The sequence below is a fragment of the Amia ocellicauda genome, unplaced genomic scaffold (genome assembly GCF_036373705.1).
Source record: "Amia ocellicauda isolate fAmiCal2 unplaced genomic scaffold, fAmiCal2.hap1 HAP1_SCAFFOLD_29, whole genome shotgun sequence".
Lineage (NCBI taxonomy): Eukaryota > Metazoa > Chordata > Actinopteri > Amiiformes > Amiidae > Amia > Amia ocellicauda.
In genome coordinates, this window is record NW_027102854.1 from 830,630 (window position 1) to 854,415 (window position 23,786).

Sequence of the window (23,786 nt, forward strand, 5' to 3'; positions counted from 1 at the left end):
CCCCTTCTGAGAGGTGGTCGTGGGCCTCGTCATAGAGGAGGGCTTAGGCCTCACCAGAGAGGCAGCCATGGGCCTCATTTGAGAGGTGTTGGGGGAACGTGGTAGAGGACAAGGCCACGGACCAGACAGCGGCAGCAACAGCAAATAGTGTCCAGTGAAATCCGAGAAATAGTTGTAGAGCATGTTGTAAATCATGGCATGACCATGACTGAGGCAGCTACAATGATTCAATCAAACCTCAGAATCAACTCAGGATCAACTGTGGCCTCAATCATCAGAAATTTCCGTACTGAGAAGCGGCAAGTCTTCAGCATGCACTAAACATTAGGCTACTCTCAATTGTCAAATGACTGTATACTGCATACCAATGTGTAGCACAGAGTATAGTGTGCCTTTTGAAAGAAATGCAGACAGAGTGAAGCAGCTGATGACTGAGTATGTTCAGGTATGTTCAGTTTCAAGATGCCTCTTGTGAAAAATGGTTGTGAGAACCTGAACCTGAACACAGGGCTGATGGAAATTCAGAAGTACAGTAATCAATCCTTTGTTTTACACTAAGCCAGGTGAGGAACACTGCAGTTGACATTTTACTGTAGTTCTGTTCTTTTTTGTAGCTAATTATTGTTGCATGGCTTCAAAGAAACCTATGGTGTGATTTGATTGTATTGCATCAATACATTTCAGATTTTGTTCAATGATTCCACTGTGTCTGTAGTATTCTCTCTACTAGTCCTTTTACAGTGATGTATTTATGTGTAGTACCATAATGAAACATGTATCACATATTTTGTACTACAATATTTAATGATTGTACGAACAACTACACAGTGAAACTATCGGTATCTTCTGTGTGGGTGATCTAAATAAATGTTACTATGGTATTTCATGATAAATGAATTATTTGAACCAACAAGTCTGCAAGTGCAAGGTTTCTTTAAAGATATGAATGCACAATGCAATGTTTTGAACATTGGACAGCCTGTGTTACAAGTGATGACCGTTTTGAGTTTTGTGTCTAGAGTTTTGAAAAATGACATCAAGGTTCTGAAATGAGTGCCAAAGTGATTGTAAAAAAGTATGCAATATGCGATATGCAAATAACGGGGACTATGATTGGCTCCCTGACATTACCCACACTGCGACTGATGCTACCCATTTCACTACCCAACAAAGACCCATAATATGCGTGTGTCTGTCTGTCTGTCTGTCAAAGTATGTGTGTGTGTGTCTGTGTGTGTCTGTGTCTGTCTGTCTGTGTGTGAAAGTGTGTGTGTGTCTGTCTGTCTGTCTGTCATGTAACTTGCACATCTGTGAGGGCACCACTAATGCAGAAAGAGATGTACACATATTGTTTATTTTCCATATATATGTATGTATGTATGTATGCATGTCCAATTGCTTTGACAATACAAATGAATTGAAATGAGAGGGAGAGAGAGAGAGTAAGAGAGAGAGAGACAGACAGACAGACAGACAGACAGAGAGACACACACACACACACACACACACACACACACACAGAGAGCCAGCCAGCCAGCTCAGCGATGACATGACGAGCCTCTCTCAGCTTACTGCTATGACATCACAGAGCACGTACATTCCGTTTAACAAATCGTTAAACAAAAAAGGTTATAAACACATTGACTACAATACCGGTTAGTAAGACGAAGGTGAGTCTCTCGTTAGTATTATTAGTCAGACATTAAATAACTACGCAGGTTAGTATTTATGTCAGGTAACTTCTCGTTATATATATATCAGTCTCATTTACGTTTAGGTGCCGAGAAAGATCCTATTTGTTACCACAATTTCCCTTAACTGATTATTATTCAATGATTAAGGATAGGCAGGGCCACCAATAATCTAATGTCTATTAACTTGTGTCAATTTCAGACTAAACAGTTAAACAGGAATGAGAAGATATTTCTCGGCGTTGACAGATTTTATTTCTAAAATTATCAACAAAACAGTTTAATGCAACTCACATTTATATTTAAGAAAACTAAATGATATTACACATTCTAGAGTTATGAATCACAGATTAACATTTCTAATTGATTTCTCAAATGTCATGAATCACAAACTCCAAACTGTTAAACTTATGTGAACTTCGTCGCAGAGAGGCCTCTCTGGCTTCGGGCTCAGATAACAGCACACGGCACGAGGTCCGTGTGGTTTGGAACAAAGGCAGTCCGGTTCGGCTTTGTCCAAGAACTTCCACTCAGTCGATGCACCTGGAAGTTGGGGTTTCGCGAAAGTAGAGTCGTTTCCAAACAGATTTTCCACTGGTTTGAAGGCTCCAAGGTTGTGCACAAAATCTTCTTTGTAAGCATGGTTCCACCGTAGTTACTTGAAGACGAAGTCTTTGAGGAAAGCAGGGCCCTGTTTGTTCCAAGGGTCAAGTTTCTTAAGACTCAAATAGCTATTTAAGTGACTGACACTTTCGTATTCAGTCGACTTAGTCAATTGTCCAGCTGTAAAACTCCACTGATCAGGTGGGTCTGTGAAGTTATTTATTTAATAAAGTCCTTTAAAATAATTCTTCGCTCAATCTCCTTCTCCCAGTTTAACTCTTCTGTTGCCGGCAAAGACTTGGTTGGTTTCTGATTCCGGTTCTGGCAACAGAGCTACAGGTTGAGCTGTGGCAGCGAGTTTCTGGTTCAGGTGAGAGAGAGAGAGAGAGAAAGACTGTCCGCTGTTCCTTATAGTCTGTCAGATCAGTAGGTGATTGGTCCCTGAGTTCTTGAGATTGGATTTCGGTTTCAGCCCCTAGTGTCCTATTGGAGGGAGGCTTTATTGATGACTGATGTCAATCCATGCCATCTTTTGGAAATGCCGGTTGGCCTGGGTTCGTAGCTCTATGTCGGGATTTCGGCTCTCATCCACTTCAAAGAGTTTTTATCACCTACAGGCCCCTTTCTCCAGACATCTCATAGCAGAATTCCAAACTATTTGGCCTCTTCTCGGTGCCATCCTCCCCAAAACTGTCACTTTGATGCAAACCAGTTCCAAGCTGATGAGCTAAGGAAATCTGATAACTTTGGGGGGGGAGAGGTCTTCTTTAGATCAGTGCTTCAGCTCAGAGCCCAAATGCTCTTATCCAAATACACCCAACATAACGCTACATGTGTATGTATGTATGTATATATGTGTAGAAGGAAAATTAGAAATTATTTTCTTACACCTGTTTTTCTCTCTTGTATACTTAAGAAAGATACGGTCAAGCTAGAAGGTCAGCCCAGAAGATAGTTGGATTTCTGTTTGTTATTTACGATGAGAACCTTGGAGACATTGTCAAACGGTATGACCTACGTGCCTGTTCCCTAAAACCATGTGTTGACCTATGAACTCTGTTCTATAATGATATATGTTATGCTTAGTTAGCCTTTAAGATAACATTATAATGACTTTCTAGCATGTATGGATGTATGTATGTATGTATATATATATATATATATATATATATATATATATATATATATATATATATATATATATGTATGTATGTATGTCCAATTGCTTTGACAATACAAATGAATTGAATTGAGAGGAAGAGAGAGAGAGAGAGAGAGAGAGAAAGAGAGAGAGAGAGACAGACAGACAGACAGACAGACAGCTCAGCGATGACATCACGAGCCTCTCTCAGCTGACTGCTATGACATCACAGAGCACGTACATTCCGTTGCTTGTCGTCTGTCAACCACTCAGTCACTGCTAGCCAGACTGTCCCTAAGACAAAGTGTACAATACTTCAATTATATCTCCTCCAGACAGATAAAGAGTATTAAGAGCTACGATGAAGTTACCCAGGAGACGTAAAAAGCTTGCATCACCTGGTATTTCCTGGAGGTCACCCATCCAAGTACTAACCAGGCCCTGGCCCGTTTAGTTTCCAAGGTCTGACGAGATCGGGCACGTTCAGGACGGTGTGGCCGCAAGCCGAGATGCCTGGCTGCATGATGTCTCTTAAAGGCTGGCGGGTATTGACGGAATTTCCAGCAAAAAATAAAAAATAAAAAAATAAAAAAATGGAGGGAAAAATAACAGTGCAGGAAAGGGTGTTGAAAGTAGCCGGGAACGTGTACAATTCTTCAATTATATCTCCTCCAGACAGAAAGAGAGTATTAAGAGCTACGATGAAGTTACCCAGGAGACGTAAAAAGCTTGCAGCACCTGGTATTTCTAGGAGATCTCTCATCCAAGTACTGACCAGGCCATGCCCCGTTTAGCTTCCGAGATCTGACGAGACGGGGTGCGTCCAGGACGGTGTAGCCGCAAGCCGAGAGGCCTGGCTGCATGATGTCTCTTAAAGGCTGACGGGTGTTGACGGAACTTCCAGCAAATAAAAAAAGAAAAATTGAGGGAAAAATATCAGTTCAGCAAAGGGTGTTGAAAGTAGCCGGGTACGTGTACATTTCTTCAATTATATCTCCTCCAGACAGAAAGAGAGTATTAAGATCTACGATGATGTTACCCAGGAGACGTATAAAGCTTGCAGCACCTGGTATTTCCAGGAGGTCACCCATCCAAGTACTGACCAGGCCCTGCCCTGTTTAGCTTCCGAGATCTGATGAGATCGGTCGCGTTCAGGACGGCGTGGCCGCAAGCCGAGAGGCCTGGCAGCATGATGTCTCTTAAAGGCGGGCGGGTTTTGACGGACCTTCCAGCAAAAAAAAAAAAGAAAAAAGAAAAATGGAGGGAAAAATATCAGTGCAGCAAAGGGTGTTGAAAGTTGCCGGGTACGTGTACATTTCTTCAATTGTATCTTCTCCTGACAGAAAGAGAGTATTAAGAGCTACGATGAAGTTACCTAGGAGACGTAAAAAGCTTGCAGTACCTAGTTTTTCCAGGAGGTCACCAATCCAAATACTGGCCAGGTCCTGCCACGTTTTGCTTCCTAGATCTGACAAGATCGGGCGCGTTCAGGACGGTGTGGCCGCAAGCCAAAAAGCCTGGCTGCATGATGTCTCTTAAAGGCTGGCGGGTATTGACGGAACTTCCAGCAAAAAAAAGAAAAATGGAGGGAAAAATACCAGTGGAGCAAATGGTGTTGAAAGTAGCCGGGTACGTGGACAAATCCTCAATTATAACACCTCCAGACAGAAAGAGAGTATTAAGAGCTACAATGAAGTTACTCAGGAGACTAAAAAGCTTGCAGCGCCAGGTATTTCCAGGAGGTCTCCCATCCAAGTATTGACCAGGCCCTGCCCCGTTTAGCTTCCAAGATCTGACAAGATCGGGCACGTTCAGGTCAGTGTGGCCGCAAGCCTAGAGAGCTGGCTGCATGATGTCTCTTAAAGGCTGGAGGGTATTGACGGAACTTCCGGCAAAAAAAAAAAGAAAAAAGAAAAATGGAGGGAAAAATATCAGTGCAGCAAAGGGTGTTGAAAGTAGCCGGGTACGTGTACAATTCTTCAATTATATCTCCTCCAGACTGAAAGAGTATTACGAGCTACGATGAAGTTACCCAAGAGACGTATAAAGCTTGCAGCACCTGGTATTTCCAGGAGGTCACCCATCCAAGTACTGACCAGGACCTGCCCCGTTCAGCTTACGCGATCTGACGAGATCGAGCGCGTTCAGGACGGTGTGGACACAAGCCGAGAGGCCTGGCTGCATGATGTCTCTTAATGGTTGGCGGGTATTGACGGAACTTCCAGCAAAAAAAAAAAAAAAGAAAAACGGAGGGAAAAATATCAGTGCAGCAAAGGATGTTGAAAGTAGCCAGGTACGTGTACAATACTTCAATTATATCTCCTCCAGACAGAAAGAGAGTATTAAGAGCTACGATAAAGTTACCCAGGAGACGTAAAAAGCTTGCAGAACCAGGTATTTCCAGGAGGTCCCACATTCAAGTAATGACCAGGCCCTGCCCCGTTTAGCTTCCGAGATCTGACGAGATGGGGCGCGTTCAGGACGGTGTGGTTGCAAGCCAAGAGGCCTGGCTGTATGATGTCTCTTAAAGGCTGGAGGGTATTGATGGAACTTCCAGCAAAAAAAAAAAAAAAAAGAAAAACGGAGGGAAAAATATCAGTGCAGCAAAGGGTGTTGAAAGTAGCCCGGTACGTGTACAATTCTTCAATTATATCTCCTCCAGACTGAAAGAGAGTATTAAGAGCTACGATGAAGTTACACAGGATACGTAAAAAGCTTGCATCACCTGGTATTTCCAGGAGGTCACCCATCCAAGTACTAACCAGGCCCTGGCCCGTTTAGTTTCCAAGGTCTGACGAGTTCGGGCGCGTTCAGGACGGTGTGGCCGCAAGCCAAGAGACCTGGCTGCATGATGTCTCTAAATGGCTGGAGGGTATTGACAGAACTTCCAGCAAAAAAAAATGAAAAAAGAAAAATGGAGGGAAAAATATCAGTGCAGCAAAGGGTGTTAAAAGTAGCCGGGTACGTGTACAATACTTCAATTATATCTCCTCCAGACAGAAAGAGAGTATAAAGAGCTACGATGAAGTTACCCAGGAGACGTAAAAGCTTGCAGCACCAGGTTTTTCTAGGAGGTCTCACATTCAAGTACTGACCAGGTCCTGCCCCGTTTAGCTTCCGAGATCTGATGAGTTCGGGCGCGTTCAGGACAATGTGTCCGCATGCCAAGAGGCCTGGCTGCATGATGTCTCTTAAAGGCTGGAGGGTATTGACGGAACTTCCAGCAAAAGAAAAAAGAAAAAAGAAAAATGGAGGGAAAAATACCACTGCAGCAAAGGGTGTTGAAAGTAGCCGGGTACGTGTACAATTCTTCAATTATATCTCCTCCAGACAGAAAAAGAGAATGAAGAGCTATGATAAAGTTACCCAGGAGACGTAAAAAGCTTGCAGCACCAGGTATTTCCACGAGTTCTCACATTCAAGTACTGACCAGGCCCTGCCCCGTTTAGCTTCCGAGATCTGATGAGATCGGGCGCATTCAGGACAATGTGTCCGCATGCCAAGAGGCCTGGCTGCATGATGTCTCTTAAAGGCTGGAGGATATTGACGGAACTTCCAGCAAAATAATGAAGAAAAAAGAAAAATGGAGGGAAAAATATCAGTGCAGCAAAGGGTGTTGAAAGTAACCGGGTACGTGTACAATACTTCAATTATATCTCCTCCAGACTGAAAGAGAGTATCAAGAGCTACGATAAAGTTACCCAGCAGACGTAAAAAGCTGGCAGCACCTGGTATTTCCAGGAGATCTCCCATCCAAGTACTGACCAGGTCCTGCCCCGTTTCGTTTCCGAGATCTGACGAGATCGGGCGCGTTCAGGTCTGTGTGTCCGCAAGCCGAGATGCCTGGTTGCATGATGTCTCTTAAAGGCTGGCGGATATTGATGGAACTTCCAGAAAAAATAAAAAATAAAAATAAAAATGGCGGGAAAAATATCAGTGCAGCAAAGGGTGTTGAAAGTAGCCGGGTACGTGTACAATTCTTCAATTAAATCTCCTCCAGACAGAAAGAGAATATTAAAAGCTACGACGAAGTTCCCCAGGTGACGTAAAAAGCTTGCAGCACCTGGTACTTCCAGGAGGTCTCCCATCCAAGTACTGACCAGGTCCTGCCCCGTTTAGTTTCCGAGATCTGACGAGATCGGGCGTGTTCAGGACGGTGTGGCCACAAGCCGAGACGCCTGGCTGCATGATGTCTCTTAAAGGCTGGCGGGTATTGACGGAATTTCCAGCATAAAAAAAAAAAAAAAAAAATAGAAAAATGGAGGGAAAAATATCAGTGCAGGAAAGGGTGTTGAAAGTAGCCGGGTACGTGTACAATTCTTCAATTATATCTCCTCCAGACTGAAAGAGAGTATTAAGAGCTACGATAAAGTTACCCAGGAGACGTAAAAGCTTGCAGCACCAGGTATTTCCAGGAGGTCTCACATTCAAGTACTGACCAGGTCCTACCCCGTTTAGCTTCCGAGATCTGACGAGATCGGGCGCGTTCAGGATGGTGTGGCAGCAAGCCAAGATGCCTGGCTGCATGATGTCTCTTAAAGGCTGGCGGGTATTGACGGAATTTCCAGCAAAAAAAAAAAAAAAGAAAAACGGAGGCAAAAATATCAGTGCAGCAAAGGGTGTTGAAAGTTGCCGGGTACGTGTACAATACTTCAATTATATCTCCTCCAGACAGAAAGAGAGTATTAAGAGCTACGATAAAGTTTCCCAGGAGAAGTAAAAAGCTTGCAGCACCTGGTATTTCCAGGAGGTCACCCATCCAAGTACAGACCAGGCACTGCCCCGTTTAGCTTCCGAGATCTGACGAGATCGGGCGCGTTCAGGATGGTGTGGCCGCAAGCCGAGACGCCTGGCTGCATGATGTCTCTTAAAGGCTGGCGGGTATTGACGGAACTTCCTGCAAAAAAAAAAAAAAAAAAAAAGAAAAATGCAGGGAAAAATATCAGTGCAGCAAAGGCTGTTGAAAGTAGCCGGGTACGTGTACAATTCTTCAATTATATCTCCTCCAGACAGAAAGAGAGAATTAAGAGCTACGATGATGTTACCCAGGAGAAGTAAAAAGTTTGCAGCACCTCGTATTTCCAGAAGGTCACCCATAAAAGTACTGACCAGGCCCTGCCCCGTTTAAATTCCGAGATCTGACGAGATCGGGCGCATTCAGGACGGTGTGGCCGCAAGCCGAGAGGCCTGGCTGCATGATGTCTCTTAATGGCTGGCGGGTATTGACGGAACTTCCAGCAAAAAAAAAAAAAAAAAAAAAGAAATAGAAAAATGGAGGGAAAAATATCAGTGCAGTAATGGGTTTTGAAAGTAGCCGGGTACGTGTACAATTCTTCAATTATATCTCCTCCAGACAGAAAGAGAGTATTAAGAGCTACGATGAAGTTACCCAGGAGACGTAAAAAGCTTGCAGCACCTGGTATTTCTAGGGGGTCTCCCATCCAAGTACTGACCAGGCCCTGCCCCGTTTAGCTTCCGAGATCTGACGAGATCGGGCGCATTCAGGACGGTGTGGCCGCAAGCCGAGAGGCCTGGCTGCATGATGTCTCTTAAAGGCTGGCGGGTATTGACGGAACTTCCAGCAAAAAAAAAAAAAAAAAAATAGAAAAATGGACGGAAAAATATCAGTGCAGCAAAGGCTGTTGAAAGTAGCCGGGTACGTGTACAATTCTTCAATTATATCTCCTGCAGACAGAAAGAGAGAATTAAGAGCTACGATGAAGTTACCCAGGAGACGTAAAAAGTTTGCAGCACCTCGTATTTCCAGAAGGTCACCCATAAAAGTACTGACCAGGCCCTGCCCCGTTTAAATTCCGAGATCTGACGAGATCGGGCGCGTTCAGGACGGTGTGGCCGCAAGCCAAGACGCCTGGCTGCATGATGTCTCTTAAAGGTTGGCGGGTATTGACGGAACTTCAAGCAGAAAAAATAAATAATAATAAAAATAAAAAAATTGATGGAAAAATATCAGTGCAGCAAAGGGTGTTGACAGTAGCTGGGTACGTGTACAATACTTCAATTATATCTCCTCCAGACAGAAAGAGAGTATTAAGAGCTACGATAAAGTTACCCAGGAGACGTAAAAGCTTGCAGCACCAGGTATTTCCAGGAGGTCTCACATTCAAGTACTGACCAGGTCTTGCCCCGTTTAGCTTCCGAGATCTGATGAGATCGGGCGCGTTCAGGACTGTGTGGCCGCAAACCTAGAGGCCTGGCTGCATGATGTCTCTAAAAGGCTGGCGGGTATTGACGGAACTTCCAGCAAAAAAAAAAAAAAAAAAAAAGAAATAGAAAAATGGAGGGAAAAATATCAGTCCAGTAATGGGTTTTGAAAGTAGCCGGGTACGTGTACAATTCTTCAATAATATCTCCTCCAGACTGAAAGAGAGTATTAAGAGCTACGATGAAGTTACCCAGGAGACGTAAAAAGCTTGCAGCACCTGGTATTTCCAGGAGGTCACCCAACCAAGTACTGGCCAGACCCTGCCCCGTTTAGCTTCCGAGATATGATGAGATCAGGCGCGTTCAGGACGGTGTGGCCGCAAGCCAAGAGACCTGGCTACATGATGTCTCTTAACGGCTGGCAAGTATTGACGGAACTTCCAGCAAAAAAAAAAAAAAAAAAAAATAGAAAAAGGGAGGGAAAAATATCAGTGCAGCAAAGGGTGTTGAAAGTAGCCGGGTACATGTACAATTCTTCAATTATATCTCCTCCAGACAGATAGAGAGTATTAAGAGCTACGATAAAGTTACCCAGGAGACGTAAAAGCTTGCAGCACGAGGTATTTCAAGGAGGTCTCACATTCATGTACTGACCAGGTCCTGCCCCGTTTAGCTTCCGAGATCTGACGAGATCGGGCGCGTTCAGGATGGTGTGGCTGCAAGCCAAGAGGCCTGGCTGCATGATGTCTCTTAAAGGCTGGCGGGTATTGACGGAACTGCCAGCAAAAAAAAAAAAGAAAAATAGAGGTAAATATACCAGTGCAGCAAAGGGTGTTGAAAGTAGCCGGGTACGTGTACAATTCTTCAATTATATCTCCTGGAGACAGAAAGAGAGTTTTAAGAGCTACGATGAAGTTACCCAGGAGACGTAAAAAGCTTGCAGCACCTGGTATTTCCAGGAGGTCACACATCCAAGTACTGACCAGGCCCTGCCCCGTTTAGCTTCCGAAATCTGATATGATCGGGCGCGTTCAGGACGGTGTGACTACAAGCCAAGAGGCCTGGCTGCATGATGTCTCTTAAAGGCTGGCGGATATTGACGGAACTTCCAGCAAAAAAATAAAATAAAAAGAAAAATGGAGGGAAAAATATCAGTGCAGCAAAGGGTGTTGAAAGTAGCCTAGTACGTGTACAATTCTTCAATTATATCTCCTGGATACAGAAAGAGAGTATTAAGAGCTACGATGAAGTTACCCAGGAGACGTAAAAGGCTTGCAGCACCTGGTATTTCTAGGAGGTCTCCCATCCAAGTACTGACCAGGCCCTGCCCCGTTTAGCTTCCGAGATCTGACGAGATCGGGCGCGTTCAGGACGGTGTGGCCACAAGCCGAGACGCCTGGCTGCATGATGTCTCTTAAAGGCTGGCGGGTATTGACGGAATTTCCAGCAAAAAAAAAAAATAGAAAAATGGAGGGAAAAATATCAGTGCAGGAAAGGGTGTTGAAAGTAGCCGGGTACGTGTACAATTCTTCAATTATATCTCCTGGAGACAGAAAGAGAGTATTAAGAGCTACGATGAAGTTACCCAGGAGACGTAAAAAGCTTGCAGCACCTGGCATTTCCAGGAGGTCACCCATCCAAGTACTGACCAGGCCCTGCCCCGTTTAAATTCCAAGATCTGATGAGATCGGGGGCGTTCAGGACGGTGTGGCTGCAAGCCAAGAGGCCGGGCTGCATGATGTCTCTTAATGGTTGGCGGGTTTTGACGGAACATCCAGCAAAAAAAAAAAAGAGAAATGGTGGAAGAAATACCAGTGCAGCAAAGGGTGTTGAAAGTAGCCGGGTACGTGTACAATTCTTCAATTATATCTCCTGCAGACAGAAAGAGAGTATTAAGAGCTACGATGAAGTTACCCAGGAGACGTAAAAAGCTTGCAGCACCTGGTATTTCTAGGAGGTCAGCCATCCAAGTACTGACCAGGCCCTGCCCCGTTTAGCTTCCGAGATCTTACGAGATCGGGCGCATTCAGGACGGTGTGGCCACAAGCCGAGAAGCCTGGCTGCATGATGTCTCTTAAAGGTTGGCGGGTATTGACGGAACTTCCAGCAAAAAAAAAAAAAAAAAAAAAAAAGAAAAATGGATGGAAAAATATCAGTGCAGCAAAGGGTGTTGACAGTAGCTGGGTACGTGTACAATACTTCAATTATGTCTCCTCCAGACAGAAAGAGAGTATTAAGAGCTACGATGAAGTTACCCAGGAGACAAAAAAGCTTGCAGCACCAGGTATTTCCAGGAGGTCACCCATCCAAGTACTGACCAGGCCCTGCCCCTGTTACCTTCCGAGATCTTACGAGATCGGGCGCATTCAGGACGGTGTGGCCACAAGCCGAGAGGCCTGGTTGCATGATGTCTCTTAAAGGTTGGCGGATATTGACGAACTTCTAGCAAAAAAAAAAAAGAAAAATGGAGGGAAAAATATCAGTGCAGCAAAGGCTGTTGAAAGTAGCCGTGTACGTGTACAATACTTCAATTATATCTCATCCAGACAGAAAGAGAGTACTAAGAGCTACGATGAAGTTACCCAGGAGACAAAAAAGCTTGCAGCACCAGGTATTTCCAGGAGGTCACCCATCCAAGTAGTGACCAGGCCCTGCCCCTTTTACCTTCCGAGATCTGACGATATCGGGCGCGTTCAGGACGGTGTGGCCGAAAGCCAAGAGGCCCGGCTGCATGATGTCTCTTTAGGCTGGTGGGTATTGACGGAACTTCCAGCAAAAAAAAAAAAAAAAAAAGAAAAATGGAGGGAGAAATATCAGTGCAGCAAAGGCTGTTGAAAGTAGCCGGGTACGTGTACAATTCTTCAATAATATCTCCTCCAGACTGAAAGAGAGTATTAAGAGCTACGATGAAGTTACCCAGGAGACGTAAAAAGCTTGCAGCACCTGGTATTTCCAGGAGGTCACCCAACCAAGTACTGGCCAGACCCTGCCCCGTTTAGCTGCCGAGATCTGACGAGATCGGGCGCGTTCAGTATGGTGTGGCCGCAAGCCGAGATGCCTGGCTGCATGATGTCTCTTAAAGGATGGCGGGTATTGACGGAATTTCCAGCAAAAAAAAAAAAAAAAAAAAATAGAAAAATGGAGGGAAAAATATCAGTGCAGCAAAGGGTGTTGAAAGTAGCCGGGTACGTGTACAATTCTTCAATTATATCTCCTCCAGACAGAAAGAGAGAATTAAGAGCTACGATAAAGTTACCCAGGAGACGTAAAACCTTGCAGCACCTGGTATTTCCAGGAGGTCTCCCATCCAAGTACTGACCAGGTCCTGCCCCGTTTAGCTTTCGAGATCTTACGAGATCGGGCGCGTTCAGGATGGTGTGGCCGCAAGCCGAGATGCCTGGCTGCATGATGTCTCTTAAAGGCTGGCGGGTATTGACGGAACTGCCAGCAAAAAAAAAAAAGAAAAATAGAGGGAAATATACCAGTGCAGCAAAGGGTGTTGAAAGTAGCCGGGTACGTGTACCATTCTTCAATTATATCTCCTGGAGACAGAAAGAGAGTTTTAAGAGCTACGATGAAGTTACCCAGGAGACGTAAAAAGCTTGCAGCACCTGGTATTTCCAGGAGGTCACACAGCCAAGTACTGACCAGGCCCTGCCCCGTTTAGCTTCCGAGATCTGACGAGATCGGGCGCATTCAGGACGGTGTGGCCGCAAGCCAAGAGGCCTGGCTGCATGATGTCTTTTAAAGGTTGGCGGGTATTGACGGAACTTCCAGCAAAAAAAAAAAAAAAAAAGAAAAATAGATGGAAAAATATCAGTGCAGCAAAGGGTGTTGACAGTAGCTGGGTACGTGTACAATACTTCAATTATATCTCCTCCAGACAGATAGAGAGTATTAAGAGCTACGATAAAGTTACCCAGGAGACGTAAAAGCTTGAAGCACCAGGTATTTCCAGGAGGTCTCACATTCATGTACCGACCAGGTCCTGCCCCGTTTAGCTTCCAAGATCTGACGAGATCGGGCGAGTTCAGGATGGTGTGGCCGCAAGCCGAGATGTCTGGCTGCATGATGTCTCTTAAAGTCTGGCGGGTATTGACGGAATTTCCAGCAAAAAAAAATAAAAAAAAATAGAAAAATGGAGGGAAAAATATCAGTGCAGGAAAGGGTGTTGAAAGTAGCCGGGTACGTATACAATTCTTCAATTATATCTCCTGGAGACAGATAGAGAGTATTAAGAGCTACGATAAAGTTACCCAGGAGACGTAAAGCTTGAAGCACCAGGTATTTCCAGGAGGTCTCACATTCATGTACTGACCAGGCCCTGCCCCGTTTAAATTCCAAGATCTGATGAGATCGGGGGCGTTCAGGACGGTGTGGCTGCAAGCCAAGAGGCCGGGCTGCATGATGTCTCTTAATGGTTGGCGGGTTTTGACGGAACATCCAGCAAAAAAAAAAAAAGAGAAATGGAGGGAGAAATACCAGTGCAGCAAAGGGTATTGAAAGTAGCCAGGTACGTGTACAATTCTTCAATTATATCTCCTGCAGACAGAAAGAGAGTATTAAGAGCTACGATGAAGTTACCCAGGAGACGTAAAAAGCTTGCAGCACCTGGTATTTCTAGGAGGTCAGCCATCCAAGTACTGACCAGGCCCTGCCCCGTTTAGCTTCCGAGATCTTACGAGATCGGGCGCATTCAGGACGGTGTGGCCACAAGCCGAGAGGCCTGGCTGCATGATGTCTCTTAAAGGTTGGCGGATATTGACGAACTTCCAGCAAAAAAAAAAAAGAAAAATGGAGGGAAAAATATCAGTGCAGCAAAGGCTGTTGAAAGTAGCCGTGTACGTGTACAATACTTCAATTATATCTCCTCCAGACAGAAAGAGAGTACTAAGAGCTACGATGAAGTTACCCAGGAGACAAAAAAGCTTGCAGCACCAGGTATTTCTAGGAGGTCACCCATCCAAGTACTGACCAGGCCCTGCCCCTTTTACCTTCCGAGATCTGACGATATCGGGCGCGTTCAGGACGGTGTGGCCGAAAGCCAAGAGGCCCGGCTGCATGATGTCTCTTTAGGCTGGTGGGTATTGACGGAACTTCCAGCAAAAAAAAAAAAAAAAAAAAAAAATGGAGGGAGAAATATCAGTGCAGCAAAGGCTGTTGAAAGTAGCCGGGTACGTGTACAATTCTTCAATAATATCTTCTCCAGACTGAAAGAGAGTATTAAGAGCTACGATGAAGTTACCCAGGAGACGTAAAAAGCTTGCAGCACCTGGTATTTCCAGGAGGTCACCCAACCAAGTACTGGCCAGACCCTGCCCCGTTTAGCTGCCGAGATCTGACGAGATCGGGCGCGTTCAGTATGGTGTGGCCGCAAGCCGAGATGCCTGGCTGCATGATGTCTCTTAAAGGATGGCGGGTATTGACGGAATTTCCAGCAAAAAAAAAAAAAAAAGAAAATAGAAAACTGGAGGGAAAAATATCAGTGCAGCAAAGGGTGTTGAAAGTAGCCGGGTACGTGTACAATTCTTCAATTATATCTCCTCCAGACAGAAAGAGAGAATTAAGAGCTACGATAAAGTTACCCAGGAGACGTAAAACCTTGCAGCACCTGGTATTTCCAGGAGGTCTCCCATCCAAGTACTGACCAGGTCCTGCCCCGTTTAGCTTTCAAGATCTTACGAGATCGGGCGCGTTCAGGACGGTGTGGCCACAAGCCGAGAGGCCTGGCTGCATGATGTCTCTTAAAGGTTGGCGGGTATTGACGGAACTTGCAGCAAAAAAAAAAAAAAAAAAAAAAGAAAAATGGATGGAAAAATATCAGTGCAGCAAAGGATGTTGACAGTAGCTGGGTACGTGTACAGTACTTCAATTATATCTCCTCCAGACAGATAGAGAGTATTAAGAGCTACGATAAAGTTACCCAGGAGATGTAAAAGCTTGCAGCACGAGGTATTTCAAGGAGGTCTCACATTCATGTACTGACCAGGTCCTGCCCCGTTTAGCTTCCGAGATCTGACGAGATCGGGCGCGTTCAGGATGGTGTGGCCGCATGCCGAGATGACTGGCTGCATGATGTCTCTTAAAGGCTGGCGGGTATTGACGGAACTGCCAGCAAAAAAAAAAAAGAAAAATAGAGGGAAATATACCAGTGCAGCAAAGGGTGTTGAAAGTAGCCGGGTAGGTGTACAATTCTTCAATTATATCTCCTGGAGACAGAAAGAGAGTTTTAAGAGCTACGATGAAGTTACCCAGGAGACGTAAAAAGCTTGCAGCACCTGGTATTTCCAGGAGGTCACACATCCAAGTACTGACCAGGCCCTGCCCCGTTTAGCTTCCGAAATCTGATATGATCGGGCGCGTTCAGGACGGTGTGACTACAAGCCAAGAGGCCTGGCTGCATGATGTCTCTTAAAGGCTGGCGGATATTGACGGAACTTCCAGCAAAAAAATAAAATAAAAAGAAAAATGGAGGGAAAAATATCAGTGCAGCAAAGGGTGTTGAAAGTAGCCTAGTACGTGTACAATACTTCAATTATATCTCCTGGAGACAGAAAGAGAGTATTAAGAGCTACGATGAAGTTACCCAGGAGACGTAAAAAGCTTGCAGCACCTGGTATTTCCAGGAGGTCTCCCATCCAAGTACTGACCAGGCCCTGCCCCGTTTAGCTTCCGAGATCTGACGAGATCGGGGGCATTCAGGACGGTGTGGCCGCAAGCCGAGAGGCCTCGCTGCATGATGTCTCTTAAAGGTTGGCGGGTATTGACGGAACTTCATGCAAAAAAAAAAAAAAAAAAGAAAAATGGATGGAAAAATATCAGTGCAGGAAAGGGTGTTGAAAGTAGCCGGGTACGTGTACAATTCTTCAATTATATCTCCTGGAGACAGAAAGAGAGTATTAAGAGCTACGATAAAGTTACCCAGGAGACGTAAAAGCTTGCAGCACCAGGTATTTCCAGGAGGTCTCACATTCATGTTCCGACCAGGTCCTGCCCCGTTTAGCTTCCAAGATCTGACGAGATCGGGCGAGTTCAGGATGGTGTGGCCGCAAGCCAAGAGACCTGGCTGCATGATGTCTCTTAAAGGCTGGCAAGTATTGACGGAACTTCCAGCAAAAAAAAAAAAAAAAAAAAATAGAAAAAGGGAGGGAAAAATATCAGTGCAGCAAAGGGTGTTGAAAGTAGCCGGGTACGTGTACAATTCTTCAATTATATCTCCTCCAGACAGAAAGAGAGAATTAAGAGCTACGATAATGTTACCCAGGAGACATAAAACCTTGCAGCACTAGGTATTTCCAGGCGGTCTCACATTCATGTACTAACCAGGCCCTGCCCCGTTTAGCTTCCGAAATCTGATATGATCGGGCACGTTCAGGACGGTGTGACTACAAGCCAAGAGGCCTGGCTGCATGATGTCTCTTAAAGGCTGGCGGATATTGACGGAACTTCCAGCAAAAAAAAAAAAAAAAAAATAGAAAAAGAAAAATGGAGGGAAAAATATGAGTGCAGTAATGGGTTTTGAAAGTAGCCGGGTACGTGTACAATTCTTCAATTATATCTCCTCCAGACAGAAAGAGAGTATTAAGAGCTACGATGAAGTTACCCAGGAGACGTAAAAAGCTTGCAGCACCTGGCATTTCCAGGAGGTCACCCATCCAAGTACTGACCAGGCCCTGCCCCGTTTAAATTCCAAGATCTGATGAGATCGGGGGCGTTCAGGACGGTGTGGCTGCAAGCCGAGAGGCCTGGCTGCATGATGTCTCTTAAAGGTTGGCGGATATTGACGAACTTCCAGCAAAAAAAAAAAAGAAAAATTTAGGGAAAAATATCAGTGCAGCAAAGGCTGTTGAAAGTAGCCGTGTACGTGTACAATACTTCAATTATATCTCCTCCAGACAGAAAGAGAGTACTAAGAGCTACGATGAAGTTACCCAGGAGACAAAAAAGCTTGCAGCACCAGGTATTTCCAGGAGGTCACCCATCCAATTACTGATCAGGCCCTGCCCCTTTTACCTTCCGAGATCTGACGATATCGGGCGCGTTCAGGACGGTGTGGCCGAAAGCCAAGAGGCCCGGCTGCATGATGTCTCTTTAGGCTGGTGGGTATTGACGGAACTTCCAGCAAAAAAAAAAAGAAAAAAAGAAAAATGGAGGGAGAAATATCAGTGCAGCAAAGGCTGTTGAAAGTAGCCGGGTACGTGTACAATTCTTCAATAATATCTCCTCCAGACTGAAAGAGAGTATTAAGAGCTACGATGAAGTTACCCAGGAGACGTAAAAAGCTTGCAGCACCTGGTATTTCCAGGAGGTCACCCAACCAAGTACTGGCCAGACCCTGCCCCGTTTAGCTTCCGAGATATGATGAGATCAGGCGCGTTCAGGACGGTGTGGCTGCAAGCCAAGAGACCTGGCTGCATGATGTCTCTTAAAGGCTGGCAAGTATTGACGGAACTTCCAGCAAAAAAAAAAAAAAAAAAAAATAGAAAAAGGGAGGGAAAAATATCAGTGCAGCAAAGGGTGTTGAAAGTAGCCGGGTACATGTACAATTCTTCAATTATATCTCCTCCAGACAGATAGAGAGTATTAAGAGCTACGATAAAGTTACCCAGGAGACGTAAAAGCTTGCAGCACGAGGTATGTCAAGGAGGTCTCACATTCATGTACTGACCAGGTCCTGCCCCGTTTAGCTTCCGAGATCTGACGAGATCGGGCGCGTTCAGGATGGTGTGGCCGCAAGCCGAGATGCCTGGCTGCATGATGTCTCTTAAAGGCTGGCGGGTATTGACGGAACTGCCAGCAAAAAAAAAAAAGAAAAATAGAGGGAAATATACCAGTGCAGCAAAGGGTGTTGAAAGTAGCCGGGTACGTGTACAATTCTTCAATTATATCTCCTGGAGACAGAAAGAAAGTTTTAAGAGCTACGATGAAGTTACCCAGGAGACGTAAAAAGCTTGCAGCACCTGGTATTTCTAGGAGGTCTCCCATCCAAGTACTGACCAGGCCCTGCCCCGTTTAGCTTCCGAGATCTGACGAGATCGGGCGCATTCAGGACGGTGTGGCCGCAAGCCGAGAGGCCTGGCTGCATGATGTCTCTTAAAGGTTGGCGGGTATTGACGGAACTTCCAGCAAAAAAAAAAAAAAAAAAGAAAGATGGATGGAAAAATATCAGTGCAGCAAAGGGTGTTGACAGAAGCTGGGTACGTGTACATCACTTCAATTATATCTCCTCCAGACAGATATAGAGTATTAAGAGCTACAATAAAGTTACCCAGGAGACGTAAAAGCTTGCAGCACCAGGTATTTCCAGGAGGTCACCCATCCAAGTACTGACCAGGACCTGCCCCGTTTAAATTCCAAGATCTGATGAGATCGGGGGCGTTCAGGATGGTGTGGCTGCAAGCCAAGAGGCCGGGCTGCATGATGTCTCTTAATGGTTGGCGGGTTTTGACGGAACATCCAGCAAAAAAAAAGAAAGAGAAATGGAGGGAGAAATACCAGTGCAGCAAAGGGTGTTGAAAGTAGCCGGGTACGTGTACAATTCTTCAATTATATCTCCTGCAGACAGAAAGAGAGTATTAAGAGCTACGATGAAGTTACCCAGGAGACAACAAAGCTTGCAGTACCAGGTATTTCCATGAGGTCACCCATCCAAGTACTGACCAGGCTCTGCCCCTTTTACCTTCCGAGATCTTACGAGATCGGGCGCATTCAGGACGGTGTGGCCACAAGCTGAGAGGCCTGGCTGCATGATGTCTCTTAATGGTTGGCGGATATTGACGAACTTCCAGCAAAAAAAAAAAAGAAAAATGGAGGGAAAAATATCAGTGCAGCAAAGGCTGTTGAAAGTAGCCGTGTACGTGTACAATACTTCAATTATATCTCCTCCAGACAGAAAGAGAGTACTAAGAGCTACGATGAAGTTACCCAGGAGACAAAAAAGCTTGCAGCACCAGGTATTTCCAGGAGGTCACCCATCCAAGTACTGACCAGGCCCTGCCCCGTTTAGCTTCCGAGATATGATGAGATCAGGCGCGTTCAGGACGGTGTGGCTGCAAGCCAAGAGACCTGGCTGCATGATGTCTCTTAAAGGCTGGCAAGTATTGACGGAACTTCCAGCAAAAAAAAAAAAAAAAAAAATAGAAAAAGGGAGGGAAAAATATCAGTGCAGCAAAGGGTGTTGAAAGTAGCCGGGTACATGTACAGTTCTTCAATTATATCTCCTCCAGACAGATAGAGAGTATTAAGAGCTACGATAAAGTTACCCAGGAGACGTAAAAGCTTGCAGCACTAGGTATTTCCAGGCGGTCTCACATTCATGTACTAACCAGGTCCTGCCCCGTTTAGCTTCCGAGATCTGACGAGATCGGGCGCGTTCAGTATGGTGTGGCCGCAAGCCGAGATGCCTGGCTGCATGATGTCTCTTAAAGGATGGCGGGTATTGATGGAATTTCCAGCAAAAAAAAAAAAAAAAAAAAATAGAAAAATGGTGGGAAAAATATCAGTGCAGCAAAGGGTGTTGAAAGTAGCCGGGTACGTGTACAATTCTTCAATTATATCTCCTCCAGACAGAAAGAGAGAATTAAGAGCTACGATAAAGTTACCCAGGAGACGTAAAAGCTTGCAGCACTAGGTATTTCCAGGCGGTCTCACATTCATGTACTAACCAGGTCCTGCCCCGTTTAGCTTCCGAGATCTGACGAGATCGGGCGCGTTCAGTATGGTGTGGCCGCAAGCCGAGATGCCTGGCTGCATGATGTCTCTTAAAGGCTGGCGGGTATTGACGGAACTGCCAGCAAAAAAAAAAAAGAAAAATAGAGGGAAATATACCAGTGCAGCAAAGGGTGTTGAAAGTAGCCGGGTACGTGTACAATTCTTCAATTATATCTCCTGGAGACAGAAAGAAAGTTTTAAGAGCTACGATGAAGTTACCCAGGAGACGTAAAAAGCTTGCAGCACCTGGTATTTCTAGGAGGTCTCCCATCCAAGTACTGACCAGGCCCTGCCCCGTTTAGCTTCCGAGATCTGACGAGATCGGGCGCATTCAGGACGGTGTGGCCGCAAGCCGAGAGGCCTGGCTGCATGATGTCTCTTAAAGGTTGGCGGGTATTGACGGAACTTCCAGCAAAAAAAAAAAAAAAAAAGAAAGATGGATGGAAAAATATCAGTGCAGCAAAGGGTGTTGACAGAAGCTGGGTACGTGTACATCACTTCAATTATATCTCCTCCAGACAGATAGAGAGTATTAAGAGCTACAATAAAGTTACCCAGGAGACGTAAAAGCTTGCAGCACCAGGTATTTCCAGGAGGTCACCCATCCAAGTACTGACCAGGCCCTGCCCCGTTTAAATTCCAAGATCTGATGAGATCGGGGGCGTTCAGGATGGTGTGGCTGCAAGCCAAGAGGCCGGGCTGCATGATGTCTCTTAATGGTTGGCGGGTTTTGACGGAACATCCAGCAAAAAAAAAAAAGAGAAATGGAGGGAGAAATACCAGTGCAGCAAAGGGTGTTGAAAGTAGCCGGGTACGTGTACAATTCTTCAATTATATCTCCTGCAGACAGAAAGAGAGTATTAAGAGCTACGATGAAGTTACCCAGGAGACAACAAAGCTTGCAGTACCAGGTATTTCCATGAGGTCACCCATCCAAGTACTGACCAGGCTCTGCCCCTTTTACCTTCCGAGATCTTACGAGATCGGGCGCATTCAGGACGGTGTGGCCACAAGCTGAGAGGCCTGGCTGCATGATGTCTCTTAATGGTTGGCGGATATTGACGAACTTCCAGCAAAAAAAAAAAAGAAAAATGGAGGGAAAAATATCAGTGCAGCAAAGGCTGTTGAAAGTAGCCGTGTACGTGTACAATACTTCAATTATATCTCCTCCAGACAGAAAGAGAGTACTAAGAGCTACGATGAAGTTACCCAGGAGACAAAAAAGCTTGCAGCACCAGGTATTTCCAGGAGGTCACCCATCCAAGTACTGACCAGGCCCTGCCCCGTTTAGCTTCCGAGATATGATGAGATCAGGCGCGTTCAGGACGGTGTGGCTGCAAGCCAAGAGACCTGGCTGCATGATGTCTCTTAAAGGCTGGCAAGTATTGACGGAACTTCCAGCAAAAAAAAAAAAAAAAAAAATAGAAAAAGGGAGGGAAAAATATCAGTGCAGCAAAGGGTGTTGAAAGTAGCCGGGTACATGTACAGTTCTTCAATTATATCTCCTCCAGACAGATAGAGAGTATTAAGAGCTACGATAAAGTTACCCAGGAGACGTAAAAGCTTGCAGCACTAGGTATTTCCAGGCGGTCTCACATTCATGTACTAACCAGGTCCTGCCCCGTTTAGCTTCCGAGATCTGACGAGATCGGGCGCGTTCAGTATGGTGTGGCCGCAAGCCGAGATGCCTGGCTGCATGATGTCTCTTAAAGGATGGCGGGTATTGATGGAATTTCCAGCAAAAAAAAAAAAAAAAAAAAATAGAAAAATGGTGGGAAAAATATCAGTGCAGCAAAGGGTGTTGAAAGTAGCCGGGTACGTGTACAATTCTTCAATTATATCTCCTCCAGACAGAAAGAGAGAATTAAGAGCTACGATAAAGTTACCCAGGAGACGTAAAACCTTGCAGCACCTGGTATTTCCAGGAGGTCTCCCATCCAAGTACTGACGAGGTCCTGCCCCGTTTAGCTTCCGAGATCTGACGAGATCGGGCGCGTTCAGGATGGTGTGGCCGCAAGCCGAGATGCCTGGCTGCATGATGTCTCTTAAAGGCTGGCGGGTATTGACGGAACTGCCAGCAAAAAAAAAAAAGAAAAATAGAGGGAAATATACCAGTGCAGCAAAGGGTGTTGAAAGTAGCCGGGTACGTGTACAATTCTTCAATTATATCTCCTGGAGACAGAAAGAGAGTATTAAGAGCTACGATGAAGTTACCCAGGAGACGTAAAAAGCTTGCAGCACCTGGTATTTCTAGGAGGTCTCCCATCCAAGTACTGACCAGGCCCTGCCCCGTTTAGCTTCCGAGGTCTGACGAGATCGGGCGCATTCAGGACGGTGTGGCCACAAGCCGAAAGGCCTGGCTGCATGATGTCTCTTAAAGGTTGGCGGGTATTGACGGAACTTCCAGCAAAAAGAAAAAAAAAAAAAATAGAAAAATGGAAGGAAAAATATCAGTGCAGGAAAGGGTGTTGAAAGTAGCCGGGTACGTGTACAATTCTTCAATTATATCTCCTGCAGACTGAAAGAGAGTATTAAGAGCTACGATAAAGTTACCCAGGAGACGTAAAAGCTTGCAGCACCTGGTATTTCCAGGAGGTCTCACATTCAAGTACTGACCAGGTCCTGCCCCGTTTAGCTTCCGAGATCTGACTATATCATGCGCATTCAGGACGGTGTGGCCGAAAGCCGAGAGGCCCAGCTGCATGATGTCTCTTTAAGGCTGGCGGGTATTGACGGAACTTCCAGCAAAAAAAAAAAGAAAAAAGAAAAATGGAGGGAAAAATATCAGTGCAGCAAAAGGTTTTGAAAGTAGCCGGGTACGTGTACAATTCTTCAATAATATCTCCTACAGACTGAAAGAGAGTATTAAGAGCTATGATGAAGTTACCCAGGAGACATAAAAAGCTTGCAGCACCTGGTATTTCTAGGAGGTCTCCCATCCAAGTACTGACCAGGCCCTGCCCCGTTTAGCTTCCGAGATCTGACGAGATCGGGCGCATTCAGGACGGTGTGGCCACAAGCCGAAAGGCCTGGCCGCATGATGTCTCTTAAAGGTTGGCGGGTATTGACGGAACTTCCAGCAAAAAAAAAAAAGAAAAAAAGAAAAAAGAAAAATGGATGGAAAAATATCAGTGCAGCAAAGGGTGTTGACAGTATCTGGATACGTGTACAATACTTCAATTATATCTCCTCCAGACAGAGAGAGAGTATTAAGAGCTACGATGAACTCACCTAAAGGATTATTAGGAACACCATACTAATACTGTGTTTGACCCCCTTTCGCCTTCAGAACTGCTTTAATTCTACGTGGCATTGATTCAACAAGGTGCTGAAAGCATTCTTTAGAAATGTTGGCCCATATTGATAGGATAGCATCTTGCAGTTGATGGAGATTTGTGGGATGCACATCCAGGGCACGAAGCTCCCGTTCCACCACATCCCAAAGATGCTCTATTGGGTTGAGATCTGGTGACTGTGGG

The 23,786-nt window shown here is 45.3% G+C and overlaps 13 non-coding genes and 45 pseudogenes across 13 annotated transcripts; all 58 read right to left on the reverse strand.

Annotated features, from left to right (window-relative positions):
* Window positions 1-3,821: 3,821 nt before the first annotated feature.
* On the reverse strand, window positions 3,822-3,940 carry LOC136728562 (uncharacterized; annotated as a pseudogene).
* A 221-nt stretch (window positions 3,941-4,161) lies between these two features.
* Window positions 4,162-4,280, reverse strand: LOC136727864 (uncharacterized; annotated as a pseudogene).
* A 209-nt stretch (window positions 4,281-4,489) lies between these two features.
* Window positions 4,490-4,608, reverse strand: LOC136728015 (5S ribosomal RNA). The gene has a single exon (XR_010808560.1). It is a non-coding gene; the product is annotated as a 5S ribosomal RNA (ribosomal RNA).
* Window positions 4,609-4,825: 217 nt separating this feature from the next.
* Window positions 4,826-4,944, reverse strand: LOC136728152 (uncharacterized; annotated as a pseudogene).
* Window positions 4,945-5,149: 205 nt separating this feature from the next.
* On the reverse strand, window positions 5,150-5,268 carry LOC136727890 (uncharacterized; annotated as a pseudogene).
* A 214-nt stretch (window positions 5,269-5,482) lies between these two features.
* Window positions 5,483-5,601, reverse strand: LOC136727992 (uncharacterized; annotated as a pseudogene).
* A 213-nt stretch (window positions 5,602-5,814) lies between these two features.
* On the reverse strand, window positions 5,815-5,933 carry LOC136728143 (uncharacterized; annotated as a pseudogene).
* Window positions 5,934-6,148: 215 nt separating this feature from the next.
* On the reverse strand, window positions 6,149-6,267 carry LOC136728721 (uncharacterized; annotated as a pseudogene).
* A 214-nt stretch (window positions 6,268-6,481) lies between these two features.
* Window positions 6,482-6,600, reverse strand: LOC136728119 (uncharacterized; annotated as a pseudogene).
* Window positions 6,601-6,816: 216 nt separating this feature from the next.
* LOC136728743 (uncharacterized) lies at window positions 6,817-6,935 on the reverse strand (annotated as a pseudogene).
* A 216-nt stretch (window positions 6,936-7,151) lies between these two features.
* LOC136728111 (uncharacterized) lies at window positions 7,152-7,270 on the reverse strand (annotated as a pseudogene).
* Window positions 7,271-7,486: 216 nt separating this feature from the next.
* On the reverse strand, window positions 7,487-7,605 carry LOC136728497 (uncharacterized; annotated as a pseudogene).
* A 220-nt stretch (window positions 7,606-7,825) lies between these two features.
* Window positions 7,826-7,944, reverse strand: LOC136728548 (uncharacterized; annotated as a pseudogene).
* A 213-nt stretch (window positions 7,945-8,157) lies between these two features.
* Window positions 8,158-8,276, reverse strand: LOC136728332 (5S ribosomal RNA). Its single transcript, XR_010808687.1, has one exon. It is a non-coding gene; the product is annotated as a 5S ribosomal RNA (ribosomal RNA).
* A 219-nt stretch (window positions 8,277-8,495) lies between these two features.
* Window positions 8,496-8,614, reverse strand: LOC136728722 (uncharacterized; annotated as a pseudogene).
* Window positions 8,615-8,839: 225 nt separating this feature from the next.
* On the reverse strand, window positions 8,840-8,958 carry LOC136727868 (5S ribosomal RNA). The gene has a single exon (XR_010808547.1). It is a non-coding gene; the product is annotated as a 5S ribosomal RNA (ribosomal RNA).
* A 219-nt stretch (window positions 8,959-9,177) lies between these two features.
* On the reverse strand, window positions 9,178-9,296 carry LOC136728733 (uncharacterized; annotated as a pseudogene).
* A 223-nt stretch (window positions 9,297-9,519) lies between these two features.
* Window positions 9,520-9,638, reverse strand: LOC136728727 (uncharacterized; annotated as a pseudogene).
* Window positions 9,639-9,863: 225 nt separating this feature from the next.
* Window positions 9,864-9,982, reverse strand: LOC136728613 (uncharacterized; annotated as a pseudogene).
* A 220-nt stretch (window positions 9,983-10,202) lies between these two features.
* Window positions 10,203-10,321, reverse strand: LOC136727957 (uncharacterized; annotated as a pseudogene).
* Window positions 10,322-10,531: 210 nt separating this feature from the next.
* On the reverse strand, window positions 10,532-10,650 carry LOC136728691 (uncharacterized; annotated as a pseudogene).
* Window positions 10,651-10,866: 216 nt separating this feature from the next.
* LOC136728040 (5S ribosomal RNA) lies at window positions 10,867-10,985 on the reverse strand. Its single transcript, XR_010808563.1, has one exon. It is a non-coding gene; the product is annotated as a 5S ribosomal RNA (ribosomal RNA).
* Window positions 10,986-11,197: 212 nt separating this feature from the next.
* Window positions 11,198-11,316, reverse strand: LOC136728410 (uncharacterized; annotated as a pseudogene).
* A 210-nt stretch (window positions 11,317-11,526) lies between these two features.
* On the reverse strand, window positions 11,527-11,645 carry LOC136728403 (uncharacterized; annotated as a pseudogene).
* A 221-nt stretch (window positions 11,646-11,866) lies between these two features.
* Window positions 11,867-11,985, reverse strand: LOC136728519 (uncharacterized; annotated as a pseudogene).
* A 208-nt stretch (window positions 11,986-12,193) lies between these two features.
* On the reverse strand, window positions 12,194-12,312 carry LOC136727986 (uncharacterized; annotated as a pseudogene).
* A 216-nt stretch (window positions 12,313-12,528) lies between these two features.
* Window positions 12,529-12,647, reverse strand: LOC136728492 (uncharacterized; annotated as a pseudogene).
* Window positions 12,648-12,867: 220 nt separating this feature from the next.
* Window positions 12,868-12,986, reverse strand: LOC136728523 (uncharacterized; annotated as a pseudogene).
* A 210-nt stretch (window positions 12,987-13,196) lies between these two features.
* On the reverse strand, window positions 13,197-13,315 carry LOC136728320 (5S ribosomal RNA). Its single transcript, XR_010808676.1, has one exon. It is a non-coding gene; the product is annotated as a 5S ribosomal RNA (ribosomal RNA).
* A 215-nt stretch (window positions 13,316-13,530) lies between these two features.
* LOC136728125 (uncharacterized) lies at window positions 13,531-13,649 on the reverse strand (annotated as a pseudogene).
* A 217-nt stretch (window positions 13,650-13,866) lies between these two features.
* LOC136728054 (uncharacterized) lies at window positions 13,867-13,985 on the reverse strand (annotated as a pseudogene).
* Window positions 13,986-14,196: 211 nt separating this feature from the next.
* On the reverse strand, window positions 14,197-14,315 carry LOC136728404 (uncharacterized; annotated as a pseudogene).
* A 208-nt stretch (window positions 14,316-14,523) lies between these two features.
* LOC136727910 (uncharacterized) lies at window positions 14,524-14,642 on the reverse strand (annotated as a pseudogene).
* A 215-nt stretch (window positions 14,643-14,857) lies between these two features.
* LOC136728493 (uncharacterized) lies at window positions 14,858-14,976 on the reverse strand (annotated as a pseudogene).
* Window positions 14,977-15,196: 220 nt separating this feature from the next.
* On the reverse strand, window positions 15,197-15,315 carry LOC136728736 (uncharacterized; annotated as a pseudogene).
* A 219-nt stretch (window positions 15,316-15,534) lies between these two features.
* LOC136728055 (uncharacterized) lies at window positions 15,535-15,653 on the reverse strand (annotated as a pseudogene).
* A 210-nt stretch (window positions 15,654-15,863) lies between these two features.
* LOC136728692 (uncharacterized) lies at window positions 15,864-15,982 on the reverse strand (annotated as a pseudogene).
* Window positions 15,983-16,198: 216 nt separating this feature from the next.
* LOC136728286 (5S ribosomal RNA) lies at window positions 16,199-16,317 on the reverse strand. Its single transcript, XR_010808645.1, has one exon. It is a non-coding gene; the product is annotated as a 5S ribosomal RNA (ribosomal RNA).
* A 215-nt stretch (window positions 16,318-16,532) lies between these two features.
* LOC136728177 (uncharacterized) lies at window positions 16,533-16,651 on the reverse strand (annotated as a pseudogene).
* Window positions 16,652-16,871: 220 nt separating this feature from the next.
* Window positions 16,872-16,990, reverse strand: LOC136728198 (uncharacterized; annotated as a pseudogene).
* Window positions 16,991-17,215: 225 nt separating this feature from the next.
* Window positions 17,216-17,334, reverse strand: LOC136728412 (uncharacterized; annotated as a pseudogene).
* A 208-nt stretch (window positions 17,335-17,542) lies between these two features.
* LOC136727906 (uncharacterized) lies at window positions 17,543-17,661 on the reverse strand (annotated as a pseudogene).
* A 216-nt stretch (window positions 17,662-17,877) lies between these two features.
* Window positions 17,878-17,996, reverse strand: LOC136728634 (uncharacterized; annotated as a pseudogene).
* A 220-nt stretch (window positions 17,997-18,216) lies between these two features.
* On the reverse strand, window positions 18,217-18,335 carry LOC136728065 (uncharacterized; annotated as a pseudogene).
* Window positions 18,336-18,545: 210 nt separating this feature from the next.
* LOC136728568 (5S ribosomal RNA) lies at window positions 18,546-18,664 on the reverse strand. The gene has a single exon (XR_010808762.1). It is a non-coding gene; the product is annotated as a 5S ribosomal RNA (ribosomal RNA).
* A 215-nt stretch (window positions 18,665-18,879) lies between these two features.
* Window positions 18,880-18,998, reverse strand: LOC136728507 (uncharacterized; annotated as a pseudogene).
* A 210-nt stretch (window positions 18,999-19,208) lies between these two features.
* LOC136727761 (uncharacterized) lies at window positions 19,209-19,327 on the reverse strand (annotated as a pseudogene).
* A 208-nt stretch (window positions 19,328-19,535) lies between these two features.
* On the reverse strand, window positions 19,536-19,654 carry LOC136728375 (5S ribosomal RNA). Its single transcript, XR_010808726.1, has one exon. It is a non-coding gene; the product is annotated as a 5S ribosomal RNA (ribosomal RNA).
* Window positions 19,655-19,873: 219 nt separating this feature from the next.
* LOC136727897 (uncharacterized) lies at window positions 19,874-19,992 on the reverse strand (annotated as a pseudogene).
* Window positions 19,993-20,212: 220 nt separating this feature from the next.
* Window positions 20,213-20,331, reverse strand: LOC136727898 (uncharacterized; annotated as a pseudogene).
* A 210-nt stretch (window positions 20,332-20,541) lies between these two features.
* LOC136728580 (5S ribosomal RNA) lies at window positions 20,542-20,660 on the reverse strand. The gene has a single exon (XR_010808763.1). It is a non-coding gene; the product is annotated as a 5S ribosomal RNA (ribosomal RNA).
* Window positions 20,661-20,875: 215 nt separating this feature from the next.
* On the reverse strand, window positions 20,876-20,994 carry LOC136728335 (5S ribosomal RNA). The gene has a single exon (XR_010808689.1). It is a non-coding gene; the product is annotated as a 5S ribosomal RNA (ribosomal RNA).
* Window positions 20,995-21,203: 209 nt separating this feature from the next.
* Window positions 21,204-21,322, reverse strand: LOC136727762 (uncharacterized; annotated as a pseudogene).
* A 208-nt stretch (window positions 21,323-21,530) lies between these two features.
* Window positions 21,531-21,649, reverse strand: LOC136728376 (5S ribosomal RNA). Its single transcript, XR_010808727.1, has one exon. It is a non-coding gene; the product is annotated as a 5S ribosomal RNA (ribosomal RNA).
* Window positions 21,650-21,868: 219 nt separating this feature from the next.
* On the reverse strand, window positions 21,869-21,987 carry LOC136727899 (uncharacterized; annotated as a pseudogene).
* Window positions 21,988-22,207: 220 nt separating this feature from the next.
* LOC136728582 (uncharacterized) lies at window positions 22,208-22,326 on the reverse strand (annotated as a pseudogene).
* A 210-nt stretch (window positions 22,327-22,536) lies between these two features.
* Window positions 22,537-22,655, reverse strand: LOC136728275 (5S ribosomal RNA). Its single transcript, XR_010808636.1, has one exon. It is a non-coding gene; the product is annotated as a 5S ribosomal RNA (ribosomal RNA).
* Window positions 22,656-23,209: 554 nt separating this feature from the next.
* LOC136728199 (5S ribosomal RNA) lies at window positions 23,210-23,328 on the reverse strand. The gene has a single exon (XR_010808577.1). It is a non-coding gene; the product is annotated as a 5S ribosomal RNA (ribosomal RNA).
* Between the last annotated feature and the right edge of the window lie 458 nt (window positions 23,329-23,786).